Source organism: Lactuca sativa, chromosome 6 (assembly GCF_002870075.4).
Source record: "Lactuca sativa cultivar Salinas chromosome 6, Lsat_Salinas_v11, whole genome shotgun sequence".
Lineage (NCBI taxonomy): Eukaryota > Viridiplantae > Streptophyta > Magnoliopsida > Asterales > Asteraceae > Lactuca > Lactuca sativa.
Genome location: NC_056628.2, coordinates 45,405,010 through 45,424,746, shown reverse-complemented (window position 1 = coordinate 45,424,746; position 19,737 = coordinate 45,405,010). Strand labels below are relative to the sequence as shown.

General features: G+C 35.9%; 1 protein-coding gene across 1 annotated transcript in view; it reads left to right on the top strand.

The window, feature by feature from the left end:
• LOC128126781 (uncharacterized) overlaps positions 1–19,737 on the top strand; it is a 42,214-nt gene that overhangs the window by 12,210 nt on the left and 10,267 nt on the right. The window lies entirely within an intron of this gene.

Genomic DNA, 19,737 nt, shown 5'->3' with positions numbered 1-19,737 from the left:
CGCGGTACTGATGCAGAGGGGGCATGTCATTGCCTACGCTTCGAGGCAGCTCAAGCCTCACGAGGCGAACTATTCGACGCACGATTTGGAGTTGGGGGCGGTGGTCTTTGCCCTCAAGATTTGGCGACATTACCTCTACGGGGTTCGATGTACCATCTACACGGATCACAAGAGTTTGAGGTACCTCATGGATCAGCCGAATCTGAACATGAGGCAGCGTCGATGGTTGGATGTGGTGAAGGATTATGATTGTGAGATCCTTTACCACCCGGGGAAGGCCAATGTGGTGGCCGATGCGCTTAGTCGCAAGGCGGCGCCGATCAGGGACGTTTGCATGAGGATGACCGTGGTGACTCCCCTGTTGGAGCAGATTCGGGAGGCTCAACAGGAGGCTATCAAGTAGGAGCATTGGAAGAGCGAGCGTGTGGTGGGTCAGGTTTCCACCTTTGATTATGATAGCCGAGGACTTTTGACACTACACCGTAGGGTGTGGGTGCCGTATCACGGAGGCGTGCGCCAGATTTTGTTGGAGGAGGCGCACAAGTCCCGATTCTCTATTCATCCCGGGGCGACGAAGATGTATAGGGATCTTCGTCTAGACTATTGGTGGCCCTGCATGAAGCGGGATGTGGCATGGTATGTCGAGCGATGTTTGACCTGCAGGAAGGTCAAGGCCGAACATCAGAGACCGCATGGCAAGATGCAGCCGTTGGATGTTCCACTGTGGAAATGGGAAGATATCACAATGGATTTTATCACGAAGCTTCCCAGGACCGCACGTGGAGTGGATTCGATTTGGGTCATCGTGGATAGATTGACCAAGAGTGCCCACTTTATTCCGATTCAGGAGAGCATATCGGCTGAGAAATTGGCCGACATCTACATCAGGGAGATTGTGGCACGACATGGGGTGCCAGTATCGGTGATCTCGGACAGGGATGTGCGTTTTACTTCCAGATTTTGGAAGAGATTCCATGATGAGTTGGGCACTCGTCTGCATTTTAGCACTGCCTTTCACCCGCAGACGGATGGGCAGAGCGAGCGGACCATCCAGACTCTGGAGGATATGTTGCGGGCGTGCATGCCAGACTTCGGTGGTAGCTGGAATACCTATCTTCCCCTGGCCAAGTTCTCCTACAACAACAGCTATCACGCGAGTATCGACCGCCCTCCCTTCGAGATGTTGTACGGTCGGAGGTGTAGGACCCCAATATGCTGGGGTGAAGTTGGCCAGAGGGTCATGGGGAGCACCGAAGTGGTGCTCAAGACGACCGAGAGGATCCAGCAGGTCCGGAGCAGGCTTCAGACTGCTCAGAGTCGGCAGAAAAGTTATGCCGACAAGCGTCGATCCGATTTGGAGTTCCAAGTCGGGGATATGGTTCTCCTGAAGGTGTCGCCCTGGAAAGGCGTCATTCGATTCAGGAAGCGGGGCAAGTTGGGCCCGCGATTCATCGGACCGTTTAGGGTCGTAGCCCGGGTGGGCAAGGTAGCGTATAGGTTGGATCTGCCAGCCGAGCTCAGCCAGATCCACAGCACTTTCCATGTTTCTCAGTTGCGAAAGTGCCTAGTGGACGATTTTGCAGTAGTACCTTTGGAGGATATTCAAGTGGATGACAGTCTGAATTACATTGAGCGCCCAGTCGCAATCCTCGACAGGAAGTCGAAGGATTTGAGGAACAAGAAAGTGGAGCTAGTGAAGGTGCAGTGGCAGCACCGCAAGGGTTCGGAATGGACTTGGGATCCGGTGGACGAGATGATGGAGCATTATCCCAAGCTGTTTCAGGATCGAGCAGCAGACTTCGAGGACGAAGTCTAAAATAAGTGGGGGAGATTTGTAGCACCCGGTTCCTGGTACGTAAATGTTATTTGAGTATTTCCTTTCTTTTAGCCTTGGACTCGGCGAGTCATAGGTCCGACTCGCCGAGTGGATGCGGGACCCGGGACACGTTTAAGTTGGCGACTCGGCGAGTCCATATCCTGGACTCGGCGAGTCACAGCTATTAGATGAAACCCTAAGTTTCAGGGGTTTGCACCCTATTTAAAGGACTTATCCGCCCAGGCCAGCCCCCATTCTCTCCCCAGAAGCTCCAAACCCTCGTTCTAAGCTTTTTCCTTGAGAGTTTGAGGCTATTGTGTGTGTTCTTGAAGGTTTTGAGGAAGAAGGGGAAGTAGATCAAGAGGAAGGAAAGGAATCCAGGCATCTTTGCACTCTTTCTGCAGTTCCTTGAGGTATAACCCGTTTTTCCCCTGTTTCTATGCTTATTACTTCATGTAAGTCATTCTTGAGCCAAACCCCAAGTTTGTATGTGCAAATTACTTCGTAATAGGCTGATTGGCCCTTAGATGTAGGCAAGATTGAGCTCCAGGAGCTCAGATCTGTTAGCTTTATGGCCCCATGTTGCTTGTTCACCCTAGATCTACCCTTTTGAGACATTTTGAGCCCTAAAATCCATATTGGTGAATATCCACACGTAAAGTTGGAAACTTTATGTGTGATTCGTGTCCTAGAAGTCCAGATCTGTGAATGGCATGGACTGGAATAGAGCAAATCTGTGTATTTAGTGGATGCATGGCAACGACTCGGCGAGTCGTTCATATGACTCGGCGAGTCTGTTCGCGAGTCTCCGAGTTTTTCCCTTTTCGTAGTGTCGAGTGAGCAGTGAGTCACGAGGTGTGACTCAGTGGGTCGGAAGCTTAACTCATCTATGGAGGTACTCGGCGAGTCAATGCCCTGACTCGGCGAGTTCAAGGCAATCTCCTTAGATCAAGAACAGACTCGGCGAGTTGTTCATACAACTCGGCGAGTCTTAGCATAAGAGTTCATCGGATGAAGATGAACTCGACGAGTTGTTCATACAACTCGGCGAGTAGGATGAAGGACTTGAATATTGGTTAAGAAGGTGAACCCGTCGAGTCGTCGCCTAACTCGACGGGTAGGATCGGGATTCAGGGCAGTCGTTTGGATAGGGACTCGGCGAGTTGGAAAGCCAACTCGGCGAGTCGGGTCAACTGAAAGTTGACTCTGACTTTGACTTAAGGCATGGTCAGGGGTAAAATGGTCATTTTACCCAAAGGTCAGTGAGTAGTGTTTGATTGGGTATATTGTGGGAATTGCAGCCGGAGGATTTCCGGAGCAGCAGCAGCAGCAGTAGGCAGTCAGTTTCCGATCAGATCAGCAGCTACTTCGAGGTGAGTTACCTTCCAGTAGCGGTGGGTCTAAGGCCACAACGCCGACCCACCAGTAGGAGACGTATGGTAGATGATTGTCTTTGTGATATCATCTAGGTTTACTACTACCTGATATGTTCTATGCTAGCATGATACATTGTATGTGATAGTAGTCGAGTTCGGTTGTTAGGACCGAAGGGTAGTCAGACACCCCAGATACGTCTGACAGTATATGATGATATGCTTGCATGCTGGCTTGTTATGTTATATGCGATAGAGGTAGTATGAGGGGACCAGTCCCTGTGGTCGGTTGTTAGGACCGACGGGTAGTCAGCACCCCAGAATGGCTTGACATGGGTAGTCAGCACCCCAGAATAGCTTGACATGGGTAGTCAGCACCCCAGAATGGCTTGACACGGGTAGGATGGCACCCCAGAACGGTCGTACCGGGTAGTCAGGCACCCCAGAATAGCCTGGCAGTATGTATGTTACGTGTTTGTATGGTATGTGGTACGACGGGGGAACTCACTAAGCTTTGTGCTTACAGTCTTCAGTTTTGGTTTCAGGTACCTCCTCAGCTAGGGGAAAGGAGCCGGCGCGGTAGCAGCATGTCACACACACACTCTCCGGTTTCCGTATTTACGAGCTTCACTGGGATTTGTACTCTGATATTTTGATTGAATGTATGAATTGGCTTTTTGACATGGTTCACTTGTGTTATGATTTGATCAGACAATGTTTTTAGTTATAATATTTTCTAAAGTAATGTTTTTAAAACGAAATTTTTGGTCATGAAAATTGGGTCGTTACAAGTGCCAATTTCACCAACCCAGGACATCTTTATATAGTGTGGAGATTAGGGTTAAACCCTAATACCCATGACCTTTCATTTCATATGATCCATGGGTTAAACACTCCATGGACTATCCATGAAAGCTTAGCCCAACCTAAATGAACTTGGCCCATCACACAAATATATCTTAGAGTCCATATTTAATTAGTTCTTTTGATCACATAATTAATTATAAATTAATTCTTGATCAATACTAATTAAATAATCTGATTATATATTAATATATTAGAACTTATAATATATTAATATAAATCACTAGTATCCTTTTTCCTTATCTTGTCTATCCAATTATCCCGATGCCATGCAACCCAAATGGACCATGCCGGGTCGGGTCAAGTCTTACCAATTGTAGTTATGGACGTAGACATTAATCCAACATAATGTAGCTTCAGATTCGAAAGGAAACGAATAGCTCAATGAAGAATCAATCATTGATGACAACCAAGATGAAGATCCCAATGAGCATGAGCTTAAAAGAATGAAGACTCGTGAAGCTCAAATGGAAGAACATAATAGGATTGTGAGAGAGGCAAAGGAAAAAGAAAGGGTTAAATGCGAAGCTCAAGTCACATTGGAAAGCCGAAAGCTTTTGTTTCCAGTGTAGACTTTGGAGCGAATCATGAGCGAGGCTGTGGAAATTCCAAGCCAGTATTAGTTAGAGCCAGTTGTGTCCTTCGATTTGCAAAACACGCAAGCTTCGCAACCAGATCTTCCAATCACTCCGAAAGCCTTCAGGTTTCATAGCTTTGTTAAAGTTGCGAATGTCCCTCCAATAGATAGTGGTGCAAACGAATTGCTCTTCTCGTTCTACCTAAAGCATATGAAGCCACAATATGAAACCTAGAGTGCAAAGAAGATAAATGTTGTTAAGCTTACTGGTCCATTCAAAACTGATAGCTTCCCGAACGCTCGTTTTAAGGTTGCTAAAGGTGTTGCGAGTCAGGTGTGTGAATTCACTCTTGCCGATCTTCCCTGCCTAAACCCGTACGACTGGATTATGTTGCTCAACTTGTTGCAGAAGGACGAACAGAAGTACAAACCTATTGTTGCTCATCTCAAACAAATGTTAATCTCATACATTCAAGAGGTTGGCAAAATGGATGTTGAAATTGTTGTTGTACTGCGAAAGAAGCCATCTGTGCTCCCCAAGGAAGCTCCTGAAGGTTTTGATAAAACGAAGCCAGGGAAGATACGAAAGGACGGTTGGTGTGTGGCTTTTCAGAATGAAATAGCGAACAGATGCAAACTTTCACAAAGTTTGTTTCTATCTCACATATAAACATCTTTACACCACATCGTGCCTAGAGTATATTTTGGATTTCATAGGCAAATACAGAGGGAATGACCAAGCAGCCAAGAAGTGCTTTTTGGATATGATCATGTGGTACATCCAAGTTCGTAAAGCTTTGCTCAGCGTAATTCCGAAACTATTTGAAGTGCAGAAGCGGACTACACAGTGAAGGCCTCATGCCTCATTTAACGCAATGGGGGAGATTGTTGGGTATTTAGTGTTGCTTCATTGTGGGCTTTTATCTGAGTCTATTTTGTATCCGAGTTGGGTCTGTCCACCCGTTATTTATTATTAGGGTTTAGCTATTTATGGTGCATGCATGCACTATTTTATGTAATTGTCTAATCGTCTTTGTAAACCCTACACGCATTTACAGTAACAGTTCTTAATCGAGCTCTTCTAAGGCTGTAATAATAAATCATTCGACATATTTGATATTCATTCTATATTCATAATTTGCTTACCTATTTGAATCTATTCGATCATTAGATATTTATTATCAAAATATTACCGCTATATAATTTATCTTTTATAAATGGGATGTAATTAACAATTTAATAAAAGAATTAACTAGTAAAAAATGAAAAATATTAAAACTAAATTATAATTAAATGGTTAAAATAAAATATGATCAAACTAGAATGATTATATACAAATTATAAAACTATAACCGCTTAATATGTACATTGAGCGGTAAAAAAGCAACTATTTAGGTTATTTAGGTATTCTAATGATATTAAAGGGTTAATACAAAAGAAAAAGTATATGATAACATGTTAAAAAAAACTCTCAAGTTATTGTTAGAGCATCTTTAATGGTTTTTTTTAATAGGTTATTACTATTTGGTTAAGTGGTCAAAATAATTAAACATCATTGGAGTGCATGATATTTTTGTTCATTTTTATTTATGAATCAATATATAATACGGGGTCAATATAGCTTAATATTTTGAACAATTAACCAATTTTTCTTTAATAATATTTTATTTTACCCGTTTGATTTACTTTTAAATATTTATTAAATATCTAAAATGTATAGATAAACAAATAAATAATAAATAATATATAAATTATAGTAATATGTAAATGCGTTTGCACATAAATGAATATTTATATTAAAATATAATGTGTTCAAAAAGCATTTAGTTAAACCATAAAGTTTATATAACATTTTAAATAAATAAGGATAAAATAGTTAAATTAAAAAATAATATAAAATACTTTAACCATTGGAGAAACACTTTAATTAGAAATCAATAAAAATAAAATAGTGAGATGACAATATTTTTAACCTATGATATAGGTTTACCATTTGAGATTTTCTTATATAAAAATCAATGACTAGCTAAAGTTAAATGTGCATTTGATGAACTAACTGAAGATTATATTATCAAAATGTTAACCACACTAAATATATATAAGTAGGGGAAACCTAAAATCCAATAATTTGTTGTGAAATTTACAAAGAAAGCAATATCACTGGAAAGTATATGCAATGCTCACAATCGTATCAGAGAGCCCAATATAAAAAAAATATGAGCACATGTAATCGTATACCCAGAACGTAGACACAATTTACGAAAATAAGGACTGCATAGTTGTGTCGGGTGGCTCGAGTTGCCTGTCGGTTATCTCTGTAAACCAAATTTTAAGTATAGACTCCACACTTTCTTCAATTGTATCCACATTTCGAATGTATGAGTATGTGTACTTATATTTTTGCCATATTGGGATCTTGTAAGAATATATGAGTATTTGCACTCATATTATTGTCATATCCGGGTCTTTCTTATGATTGTGAACATTGCATATGATATATAGTAATACAAATTTCTTTGTGCCAAAATTGAAATTGTATTTGACGGATTATCTTAGGATCAAATTTCATGTTACCCACACATATAAATGATATAAATATTGATCGTTGACAGTAAATGTAAGTGGTACAAGATTAAGACTTCAAATTGGCTTAATATATGATATAAATATTGATCGTTGAAAGTAAATGTAAGTGGTACAAGATTAAAACTTCAAATTGGCTTAAAATAAGGAACCATATGACTATATTGACTTGAAAAACTTATGATAGGAACATAATATTCTATGTGTTAGTGTTCTTTTTTATTTGCTAGAAAACCAATATGTTTTTTCGTTTGATTTTTTTCAAGTAAAATTTATTTGGCTTATCCGATAAATTCATCTGGATACCAGAACAATCCAAACCAAAATTGAATTACTTTTTTATTTTATAGTCATTTTAAATATTAGAAAACCTAAATAAACCAAACCAATTACATCGAAAATCAATTTAATCAACCCAGTAGCATCCATATATAACACTAATTTTATAAACAAATTAACTTCCAAAGTTCTATGTTGGTACGAGAGTTATTTCAACAAGCAAGACTTAAGTTTTTGTTGAATCTATATGTCCAATAATTATTATGGAGTGATATTGTTAATAATATATGAACCTGCAGGGTCATACCTTTATCAAGTTGGCATATTTTGTATATTTATTATTAATATGATTATTAATGAATAATATCAATGCTTGTATTTAATTAATGAATAATTATTGTTTTGTGAAAATAATAATTATAAGAGAGTATAACTAGTTATTATTTCATATGGTGTGAATTAATAAGTCATGCACAACATTTTGGACTAGTTGATTCTTTTGTCTTTTAGCTAAAGACAAAGTTTATATTTTATAAACTTAGAGTTTATAAAATTTAAAGAATCCTCCTCTTTTCAAGAGGTATGGCCAAAAGTATTAAAATGTGGGGTTGCTTGTCAACCTCCATGCCTTGTCTCCTATGCTCCTTATGCTAGACATTACTTTAGAGTATTTTAATAGTTATGCCTTACTCTGTATGGACTATATAAGATTTTTTCCAGGAAAAACACTCTATTTCTTCCTCTTATTTCTTCACAAAAACCGTAAGATGCATCTTGCATCTTCTCTTGTTTTCTTTAGAAGATTATTCGAGTATTTGGTGGCTTAAAATGCCTCTCATTTAGTGTTTATTTTATTTAAGCACTTAAAGGCTTAAGAAGTACTTTATACAAGAAGAAACAAGCATTCCAACTGTTATATTCTTGATGGTGGATACACATAGAGAAATCATATTCTTTGATTTTTGCTATCTTCATCAACACCCCAAAACCAAGTGGGTTCAAAGGCTTCAAAGGTGTCATTCTAAAAATTCTTTGGTTGTTTTTTATTTCATTCTAACATCTATAAATGAATCTATGATGGTTTGGTTTTGTTATAAACTAAAAATAAACTTATTATTTTTAAAGACTTCCATTACCGTTTTTTATGAAAAACTAACTTATATTTTGTATCAAAACTCATCAGTGGTATTAGAGCCATCTTTTATATGTTAAAATGATTTTTTTATTTTTGATAATCTTTGGTTCACAATAATGAATTTTTTTGTTTAAGAAAAATACATATTTGTCTTCTTTGGCAACTTCTTGGTTAAAATTGTTTATTTTTATATATAACTATTTTTCATGCATTTTGGTTATATAAAAGTTGCCATAGAGAAAACAAATAGTTGTTTGTTATAATATTTGATATGTTGTTGTGTATAAACAAGCCGTTTGGATCTTTGTGTGGTGTTTGGTTGATATTTATTTATTCATAAGATGTAATAGATAAATGTATTATATTTCATTTGTTGATTTGTTATAATAAATTAGTTAGACTAGTTGTATTTCTTTTTAAATGTAACAAGATGAAGAAATGACCTCCTTGAAGATTACTTAACCATTTAAGACCATAATCCCAACCATAAGCTTAATTACAATCTTCATGGTTTAAGTGTTGCAACTTTAACAATATGAAAATTTGAAGTTCTTTTGCAAGCAAAAGTTGGCTTGGCATGTAGGAGCTTAAAGACCTTTTGAATTGTCCCTTAAGTCCTTTAGGAAAGACAACAAAAAATTTGTGATGACTCACAAAAATCATTATTAGACATGGCTTGATTTATACATATTATAAAGCATGTATGTGATGTTTATTTTTATGTTATTGTATGTTATGTTATGTGTATGAAAATGAGTTTTACATGTCAAAAAAGATTTTAGCATAAGATAGTATCACTTGGAGTTTGTGTAAAAAATATTTAAAAGATAACATAAGATGTTTATAAATGGATATTTAAAAAAAATTCGGTTACTGGTTTATCGGTTAAAAATCGATTTTTCGTTGAAAATAGTTTTATTATAAAACATATAAATATCCAACTTTAAAATATTTGAAATTGTATAAAAGATGTTTAAACATTATATAAACTCGATGTTTTTATAATAAAAAAGGAGTTTTTTTATTAAAAATGCTAAAATCGGTTTATAGCGTTATAACGACAAACAATAAAACTAGTGATTATTTTTTTGCGTCGAAACTTAATATATGATATTGGTATTTTAAACATAATCTAACATGTTGATTTTACATTTTATGCATGCCAAATAATATTTAAAATATAACTATCATCACCCAACTTTTGGTTTATCAAAAATATGACTTTTATCATAAGATGCATAAAGTTGAGTTGATAAAATAAAATGAGTTTATTTTACAAATTCATGAATTCATAATATTTTGATTGTTAAAAGGAGATTTAAAATAGTGATGTTATAACCCATCCAAAACTCCAAGTCTTAAATATAAAATGCAATTTTATTAAAACTATTACCGGTTCTTAAAAACCGATCAATGACTAGGGTTTAAAATACCGGATTTTAGTTTATAATTGATTGCGACTAATGGATGTATGAATTGTTTGATGCATGCAATATTCATGTGATCATGTTTTTATAAACTATATGTGTAAAACATATATATAACATTTTCTAGAAATGCAAGTCATTACCGTCCTTTTGAATAACACTCGTTATCATTTGTATGGTCTTAGTGTCATAGGGTCACCTGGTCTAAAAATGCAAGTCATTTCTACCAAGTCTGTAGTTTGAGTTTAGACACACCCGAGAGTGTGTCCGAGTCCCTCAAACCAAGGCTTTGATACCAACTTGAAACATCCAAAAATATGGTCCCAAAAATTTCAATTTAATAATAGATAAAATAGTATATTCCCATAACATCCAAACATTTGAATAAAACCAATGTATCAATTTGCCATAAATCAGAGTAAAACATCATAGCAAAAAATCAATGGTGTGTGTAATGCATTCATCCCGAGCTCTTCCCCTCGGAATCGGAAGTACCCGAAACGTAAACTGAAAACCATAAGCACAAAGCTTAGTGAGTTCCCTCAAAATACCACATACCATACATATCATGCAATAATGAGATACGGGACCCGCCCACACTTAGATAATAGTGAGATACGGGCCCCTCCCACACTCGGATGATAGTGAGATACGGGCCCCACCTACACTCGGATAGGAATGAGATACGGTCCCTGCCCACACTCATATAACGGGCTCTGCCCAATAGACATACATATACATGCACATACAAATATCACACAAACAAAAAATATAATAACATAACCAAACGAGGGTCGCCTTGGTGCCTTACACCCGCTGAACCTGGTGAGGAAACTCACCTCGAATGCAGAAAGGTAGTTGAACGAATGTCGGCTGCGAATATCGACTCTACTCAACCCCTAAACATAAAAGCTTTCCTTAAGTACAACACAAAATGGCCAAAATCACCTTATAAATCAAACTTGGTTAAAGAACAAAGGCAAAATGAGAGTCAACGATCCGAGTTGACCCAACTTGCCTAGTTTATACATTAGTCTGTAAAGTCAAGAAGAAACCGACCCAACTCGCCGAGTTCACCCATAAACTCGCCGATTTTGCCAGAAATCCAACATATTAGTTCATTAAGCTGAATCTATCGAAACTAAGAGCTTCATATCTCAGGTCTTAACTGAAATGGCCTCAAAAAGGGTAAATTTTCCATCTTTACCCCTAAGAACCACCAAAATGGGTTTAAAACCCAAACCCTAGGCTTAGAAGGGTGAGGTCTTAACATTAAGCACTTAATCACCAAAGGCATAACCCCAAACTAGAGATCTGGCCTTAAAAGATGAATGACTACGTAAAGTTTCCAACTTTACACTCATGCATGATTAAGAGAAGCTCAAATGCTCAAAAGAACCCACAAGAAGGACTTAATGAATGCATGAAGCCGTTAAGACAAGTGCTTAGGAATTTCTTTTTCTAAGTGGGAGAAATTTGGAACTTTAAGAGATAAAGATCCATAAACTAAATGTATCATAGTTTGGAACTAGCAAGTTTTTCAACTGTTGTTGAATATACTCAATAGTTGATCATAAACTAATAAAACACATAGATATGCATTCATGTATGATTATCAAGTATGGGCATGATTAATCTCCCTCGATATTTTATGAATATATAGAGTAAAAATTTTCAGAGGAGAAAACATACATGAATGAGAATCTTTCCAAGGTTTAAGCTAACATCTCAAAGTAAGAATCTTCTTTCTTGTAAGATAATTACATACTGTAATTTTGATTATAAATCAAGATGACTCTAGTGTTTTCTACAAAGCTAACGGGAGCGTAGTAACATTCCTAGTCGTGTGTGTAGTCGACATAATAATACCTGAACTAAAGATCTATATAGATAGATCATGGCAACTTAAAGGATTAAGTAAAATTGCATTAATTGCCAAGGATCTTAAAGAGCTTGAGATAAAGGACTCTAATTACGCAAGTATTGGTATGTAAGTCGTATTTAAGCATCTAATTCATTCTCAATAGTTTTCTTTATATATATGAGTTATATATAAAACTAAAAATATTTGTATTCGTAAAGTTTATACAAATCAAGTTTGTCAAATCTATTTAACAAAGCCACTTCATTAGCTAAATCATGAAAGTTAAGTTGGTCCTATAGGGCCTTGTTTACATTAGTAGATGTCTTCGATTGAAATTTAGTGTTTGGATATTGTAACAGTACAAGCAACATATATTGTAATGAGTTGATATATATTGGATATGTTCCTTTCATTGAATAATTGTTGTGTTCTATATTAGCATGTTTAAATCCTTGAATAACTAGGTTATTCTAAATGTCCTTAGTCGTTCATAGATGTGGGAGCATCTATGAGGTAAGACTAATATGAGTAGATTGGTGGTTTTTCTAATGGAGATGAGAATAGCAAGAGCTTCTACCAACTTCATAGGTACTTGATTTGGAGAATAAGCATTGGACTTGACCCGCATCAAAATCACTTTATGGATAATAGTCAAGAGTGATGTTTTGATCAAGGTTGTATATTTGTATTCTTAGACCTGAGATACATATTTGAGACTTGAAGTGTAGGGATTGTTGTGCTTTGAAATGGTTTGATGTTGTTCCATAAAAAAGCAGTCATAAGGGCCATCGTTGTGTATGACATGAACTACATTGATGGGTGTATGTGGTCGAGATGGGATTTGTCCCTCTTATTCGTTGAGAGTTAGACATCTAAGGCCTTACTAAAAGTTGAACACTTAATGCGATTGATAGCGATCCATACCTAATGTTCGACATGATGTCTGAGACAAATGAATAATTGATACCATACCTTCAGTAATAGATGTATCTTAGAGCTCCTAGAATTGGTTGTTGATGAGATGGAACGCCTCATATGTTGTTAGGGGTAGTAGCTTGTTGCAAGACGCCAGCTACTATCTATGTCAGTCTGTAATTAATCTTGTGCAACTGGGAGATTGTTGAATCTATATGCCCAAGAATTATTATGGAGTGATATTGCTAATAATATATGATCCTATATGGTCACACCTTTATCAAGGTGGCAGATTTTGTATATTTATTATTAATATAATTATTAATAAATAATATAAATTCTTGTATTTAATTAAGGAATAATTATTGTTTTGTGAAAATCATAGTTATAAGAGAGTATAACTAGTTATTATTTCATATGGTATGAATTAATAAGTCATGCACAACATTTTGGACCAGTTGGATTCTTTTGTCTTTTACCTAAAGACAAAGTTTATATTTTATAAACATAGAGTTTATAAAAATTAATGAATCCTCCTCTTTTTAAGAGGTATGGCCAAAAATATTAAAATATGGGGGTTACTTGTGAAACTCCATGCCTTGTTTCCCATGCTCCTTATGTTAGACATTACTTTAGAGTATTTTAATAGTTAGGCCTTACTTTGTATGGACTTTATAAGATATGCATGAGGCTTGCATTTTCGCTAGTAAAAACACTCTCTTCTTCCTCTTATTTCTTCACCAAGACCGTAAGATGCATCTTGCATCTTCTCTTGCTTTCTTTTGACGATTATTCAAGTATTTGATGGCTTAAAATGCTTCTCCTTTAGTTCATATTTGAGTTAAGCACTCAAAGGCTTAAGAAGTACTTTATACAAGAAGGAACTAGCATTCTAAAATGTCTTTGGTTGTTTTTTATTTCATTCTAACCTCTATAAATGGATCCATGATGGTTTGGTTTTGTTATAAACTAACTTATATTTTGTATCAAAACCCATGAGTTTTGACTCTCCATTTCATCATCATAAATCCACTAATGGCCAAAAAGGGGCTAGATGTCCCATTAAATTATAGAAAGATAACATAATTACAAGAGTAAGAAACTATGGGATACCAAAGTACCAAAATGAAAACTGAAAAAGTAACAAATGTAGTACGTTTCTAGAAGTTATACCTACTTATGTTTTTGATATTCTATATGTGTGCAACTAGGGTACAACCGATCTTTTCGAGTACATAGGATCCGTTAAGGTGAGCTTAAACCAATTTGTAAGGTAATCCCATTTATGAGTTATTTTTCCTTAGTCTTCGGCTCTACTTTGATTTCTTAAGGAAAAGGTCTCTTACCTTAACAAGGTTATTGTGATAATTTTCTTTATTTGGGACTTATAAGTTGTCTAGCTTGAGGATACCGTCTTTTCATATAGTAGGTGTGTGTTGGCCATATTGTATGTTTTTATTTTCTCCTTGTTAAAGTTACATACCCAATTTGTTAGGAGGCATGTCTCTAGGAGAAGAACATCTAAACGAGGAATAAGGGTGTTTTATATGTTTCTATATAGCTTATGGATTGCTATGACCAAAGAAAACTTAGGAGAACATCCCCAATATCCCTCGACTATCTAATCCTAGACTTAAACATATTTTTAATAATTTATTGATTACTTTAGTTAGGTATATGATATGTCCGATATTTATATGTATATTGGAAGACACAAAGCAATGCTCCAAGTTGGTAGGGTGGTACATTCATAGGCACTGAACCCTAAATTGGATTACACATAGTCTAACTTGATATGGTGTTTCATTTTCCATGAACTAGGAGCTGGTTAGTTCCTGGATTGTTCGGTCGATCTCATTGTGTATTTAGAGATGTTATGCCTGAAGGGTTTTGAGCATTCTAACACTCTGAAGGTGTAAATGCAACCCTAAGTACCTTGGATCTATGTTTTCTCTATTATATTTAATTAGTCTCTTTTGATCACAAATTAATTCCAAATTAATTCTTGATCAGTACTAATTAACTAATATGATTTCATATTAATATATTATAACTTATAAAATATTAATAAATCATAGTTATCCTCTTCTCAAAAGTCCAAATTGTTCCGGTGAACTGTAACCCAAATTGACCATGCTACTCTCGGGTCAAGTACACACCAATTATAGTTATGGACTTAGACACCAATCCAACAGTCTCCCAATTGGATAAGTCTAATAACTATTATTGCAAGTATGACTCCACAACCCGACTAGCAATTGTAACTCTTAAAAGCCGATCTCGAACTCTAACCTAGTCAATGACGCATCCATTAGATAAGGGATCATATATTCCTCCATTCTAGATATCATTCTCTCTATCCATATGTTGTTTCTTGATTTCCGATTTATGACGATCGACTAATTGAACAGATCACATAAGTCCAGGCTTGATGTCATCACTAAATCATCGAGGGGTCCATAGATATCGCTTTTATCCACATGGGGTAAAAGGAACGGATAAAGTTCGACCCAAATGCTTGCTTGTACTTAATCATCAAATTACACACAACTATATGTTTTATAACATCCAAGTTATTGGTGGGTTTACATATGTCAATGTGCAACCGATTTGCAGCTACAACTCACATGTCTCCGTTTCAAGAATATAAGATATTATCATCTCACAATCACTCGTGATAAAATCCATGAAGTGATTCAGATGACCGTGGGTTGAATCCAATACTTGAATCTTATTCCAGGAGTACTCACGAACACTGCAATCATCTTGTTCTAGACAAACTACAGACCCATTCATGACAGTCTTGCCTCAAAACCTACTTCCAAAGTATGATCGACTGTGAATGGTTTGAATAACCTAGTTATTCGGGAAGTCAAAACATGCAAAGTGAAACACAATAATAATACAAATCCTATATGGCCCAAAAACCTTTGAGTCATATTGATTACTCCTTATTCATTGTATAATGTTTCGAATAATTAACTTAATACTTGAATTAAAACAATAGCTATGCCATGCTCCAAGCATGCACACTATGTTTGTCTAAACAATAGTTATGCCATGCACCAAGCATGCACACTAAGTTTGTCTATGGTCCTTACTTTGTGAAATAGATCAATTGAAAAACATTTCAATGATGCTCATTTCAAAATTCTAAATTCTTATTACAAGTGTAAGAATTCCAAATTCTTTTCATTGCTAAAAAGTGTTAGATTCTAAACTATCATGTCATGATTTTTTTGTAATGTCTAGGTGCCAAAAGTCACAGAGGCTTGACCAATGATATTAAAAAATATTCCTTCGGAGACTGTTACAAGACAATTCCATGGAAATGGAGTCTCAAATTCAAAGTACATTCCTTTGAACATCCTTCTTGCATAAAAGTTTCTAACTTTCTCATATATTCTTCAACTCCCAATATGGAAACATTCCATATTTTCCATATGACAACCCATTATTAATAGACACCTGTTTATTCATAATAATGTCAATATGGTCCATCCATTAGTATACTTCCAACTGTCCTTAAGCGACCAATCTCTGGCGAACCTAAGATTGTCCTTAACATTTGTTTAACTACTTTAGTCATATCCGGTTCTATTCCTTTTTCCCTCTAAATGCCCTAGGCATTCGGAAAATTAGAACACAAGAATATATAGCATATGCAATCGATCCTATACCCGGGATACGATTCATCATTTCTAACATAAAGACATGATACTTGATCAGTCTTCTGCTACAATATTTTTATTTGCCATGTTCTCATAATTCGAATTATGAAAAAGTATGCTGTAATCGTAATTAAATCTTGAGAACGCAATTAAAATTTCCATATATAGAATCCCTTATGTTGAACCATTGAAACATAAGATTCATATTTATTTGACTAAATTTGATTAAAATCTCAATCTAAGCTTTTAGATTTTGAAAGGAAGTATGAATTCCTCTCCCTTAATTATAGCAAAACAACATTTTCAAACCCTGCAACTTTGTGAATTAAAACTTTTGTTCTATATAATTAACATTGCTAACTTGAACCACACTTACCACAATAATTATGCTCCCATTAGCAAAATAATTATTAACTTACCAGCATAATACTTATGCTCCCACTAGCTTTAACATGTATTCAGAAATCAGCTGGACTTCTAGAAATCAATACTTATTGACTTTCATTACCAAAGTTCAGATTTCTGATATGAGATGCTTCGATAAGACTTTATCTAGGCTTCTCAAAATCATACACCTTTCTTAGATAGCTCACATGTGTGTCCTAACAATTTTAGAACTTACAGCAATAAGTCTCAAATGTTTAGACCCTTTGTCATTTCCCACAATTCAAATTATAAATAAGGATGCCATAATCATAATTGAATTGAAGAATGTAAATATCACAATTCTATCTCCTTAAAATCTACTTAGTGAAAGCGTTTCCTCACAATCATTTTCATGAATTGGAGATAACCTATTAACACTTAGATTTTTATGGTGTATGTGTTCATATCCATGTGAATTTGTCAAAACCAAAATCACAAGACATGGTTAGTGACAAATCCGTACTCATATGGATTGAACTTGCTCATTCTTAATTTCTTGTCACCTGGCAGCACAAGGACCTGCCATTCTAGTTGTTATGCAAACAATTGAGAGCTCATAGAACTCTCATACATAGTCAACTTTAACTGGAATGGGCACAGAAACAAGAATATATCAACATGACAGGTTAGAAACCTCAATTCGTGTGCTCGTGTTTAACAATAGGTTTACTCTTGGTTAGTCTTGAAACTTTCAAGATCTTTAAGACTCTCACTGACCTCTTGACATATAAGATTCTCTTGTCATGAACCATTCCTTGAAAAACAAATATTCAAGAGTTAGTGCGAATTCTTATCAAGACAAACACTTCACACTATTGGTCTTAGTTGGTCTTTGCTTTATCCAAAACATCACAACTTACCAATTTCAAATGTACAAGAGTAGAAAACATTTTACTCATACATTTGACAAGTATTATAAACCTTTCTTAAGATTATGTCACTCAAGGCTCAATCTTGGAGTATGACTCTAAGACTTGTTCTTGGAACGAAGTATGACTTATCTTCTAGATTTATCCATTTCAACAATTCGCGATTCCTCTTCTTAGCCATACAAATGCACTAATATATCCTTAGAGGGTCAATTGTGATATGTTTCTCTATAATAATTAAGATGATCATAAAACACAATACTAAAGTACTCTCCCATGAGTCCCATCGTTTTAGATTGGAGAAACTTTTATCTTTCCGCGTAATTTGATTCTTCTCATTCGCTTTGCCATGCGTTGAAACTTTTCCAATGTTTCATAATTATACTTAAACTTTTAAGCATAATGAAATTTACTGAACTTTAGTAAATCATGATGAATAGTCTAATCGTTCTTTGTGGTGGACCTGACCAGTGCACACCCAGTGTACTCAATCCCTAGTCCTTCACTTGACTCACATATTCATGTGAACAAGGAATTAGTCTTAATTTCCCAAAGACAAAGGTTCTCCTTCATCACACAATACGAGCTGCATGATTCCAAGTTTCTATCAAACTGAAACTTGGGTGATGAGAATCTTCCCTTATTTGGAAAATTCTTGACACTACCATAAATGAAAGAATCAAATCCATATTTTTATCATAGAAACATAGAAACATCAATTTTCACTAATTCCAGTGCATGGAGATATAATAAAATAAAACAAAATTTTATTTATTTATAAAATGCAGAAAAAACTTTTCCTTACAATGCAATTACAAGTGAAAACCATGTTTATAAATATTTCTAAGCGATCTATCATAACTATTAAGCAGCAGCTCAAGAATCTGATCATCGAATCATGCGATCGAAATCCATCTCTTCACGATCAAATTCAACATGCTCTTACCCTTAAGCTTCCTCTCTTTTCTTCGATTCTACAAAACATCATGATGCGACCTAGTCATAGCATGTATTAAGAGTCTCCAAATAGGAACTTAATAGAGTTAGATAGTAGACTTACCTGAAGTAGAGTCAAGCTTTGACTTTTCCATCCTTGTGGTCTATCAGGCAGCTTCACAACCAATGTCCTTTTTCTTGGTAGTGGACTCTTTGGGAATGGCACATGGGACAATCTCATACTTACCATTCTCTTTACCATTTGGTCAACCAAGTTGACTATGGCTGATCCCTTTCCATTGGGAAGAGAAAGCTTTTCTGGGCTTCCACTGTTGTCATTGCCAATGTCCATGGAAGTTTGGGGAGTAAATCTTCCAAATCCAATTTGCTTTTACCAGTGCGCCAAATCATTGCTAATTTAGCAGCAACGAGAAAATAGGTAAGATCAATAAGGGTCATGTCGTGGTCTCCCATATAGTAGTCCCTAAAGAACCCACTATATGACTTAGGTAGTGATTGAAGAACCCAGTCAACAGCCAACTTCCTTGGGAAGTTGACACCCAACTCTCCCATCTTTTCAGTATGTAACTTCATCTCCAGCACATACAAACTTTCCGTCATGCCAATAGGGCTTTGAGTGACCTAAAACTTGTGGGTTAGGGAGAATTATTGGAGGAGGTGGAGGAAGTGAAGTCCCACTACAGCACGAAAAAGGGATTAATCTTTCACCTTGATCGGCTTGTGGAAAATCATATTTAAGATGAAAGCTTGTTCTAAAAGATTTGGGAAGACCATAGTTGTCTAAACTAGACATCTACAAATGGGACAAATTCAAGTTTACTTGATTTTAGTCCTTAATATAACACCCAACATGAAATATTATGGCTAGGACCCAACACAATATTTTACAATTTGGAAGAGGGATGTCGTAATCCAAACTTCAAAATATTTGATGGTAGGTAAATGACGATTTACCAATTTCCATCACGAAAAACCGAAAAA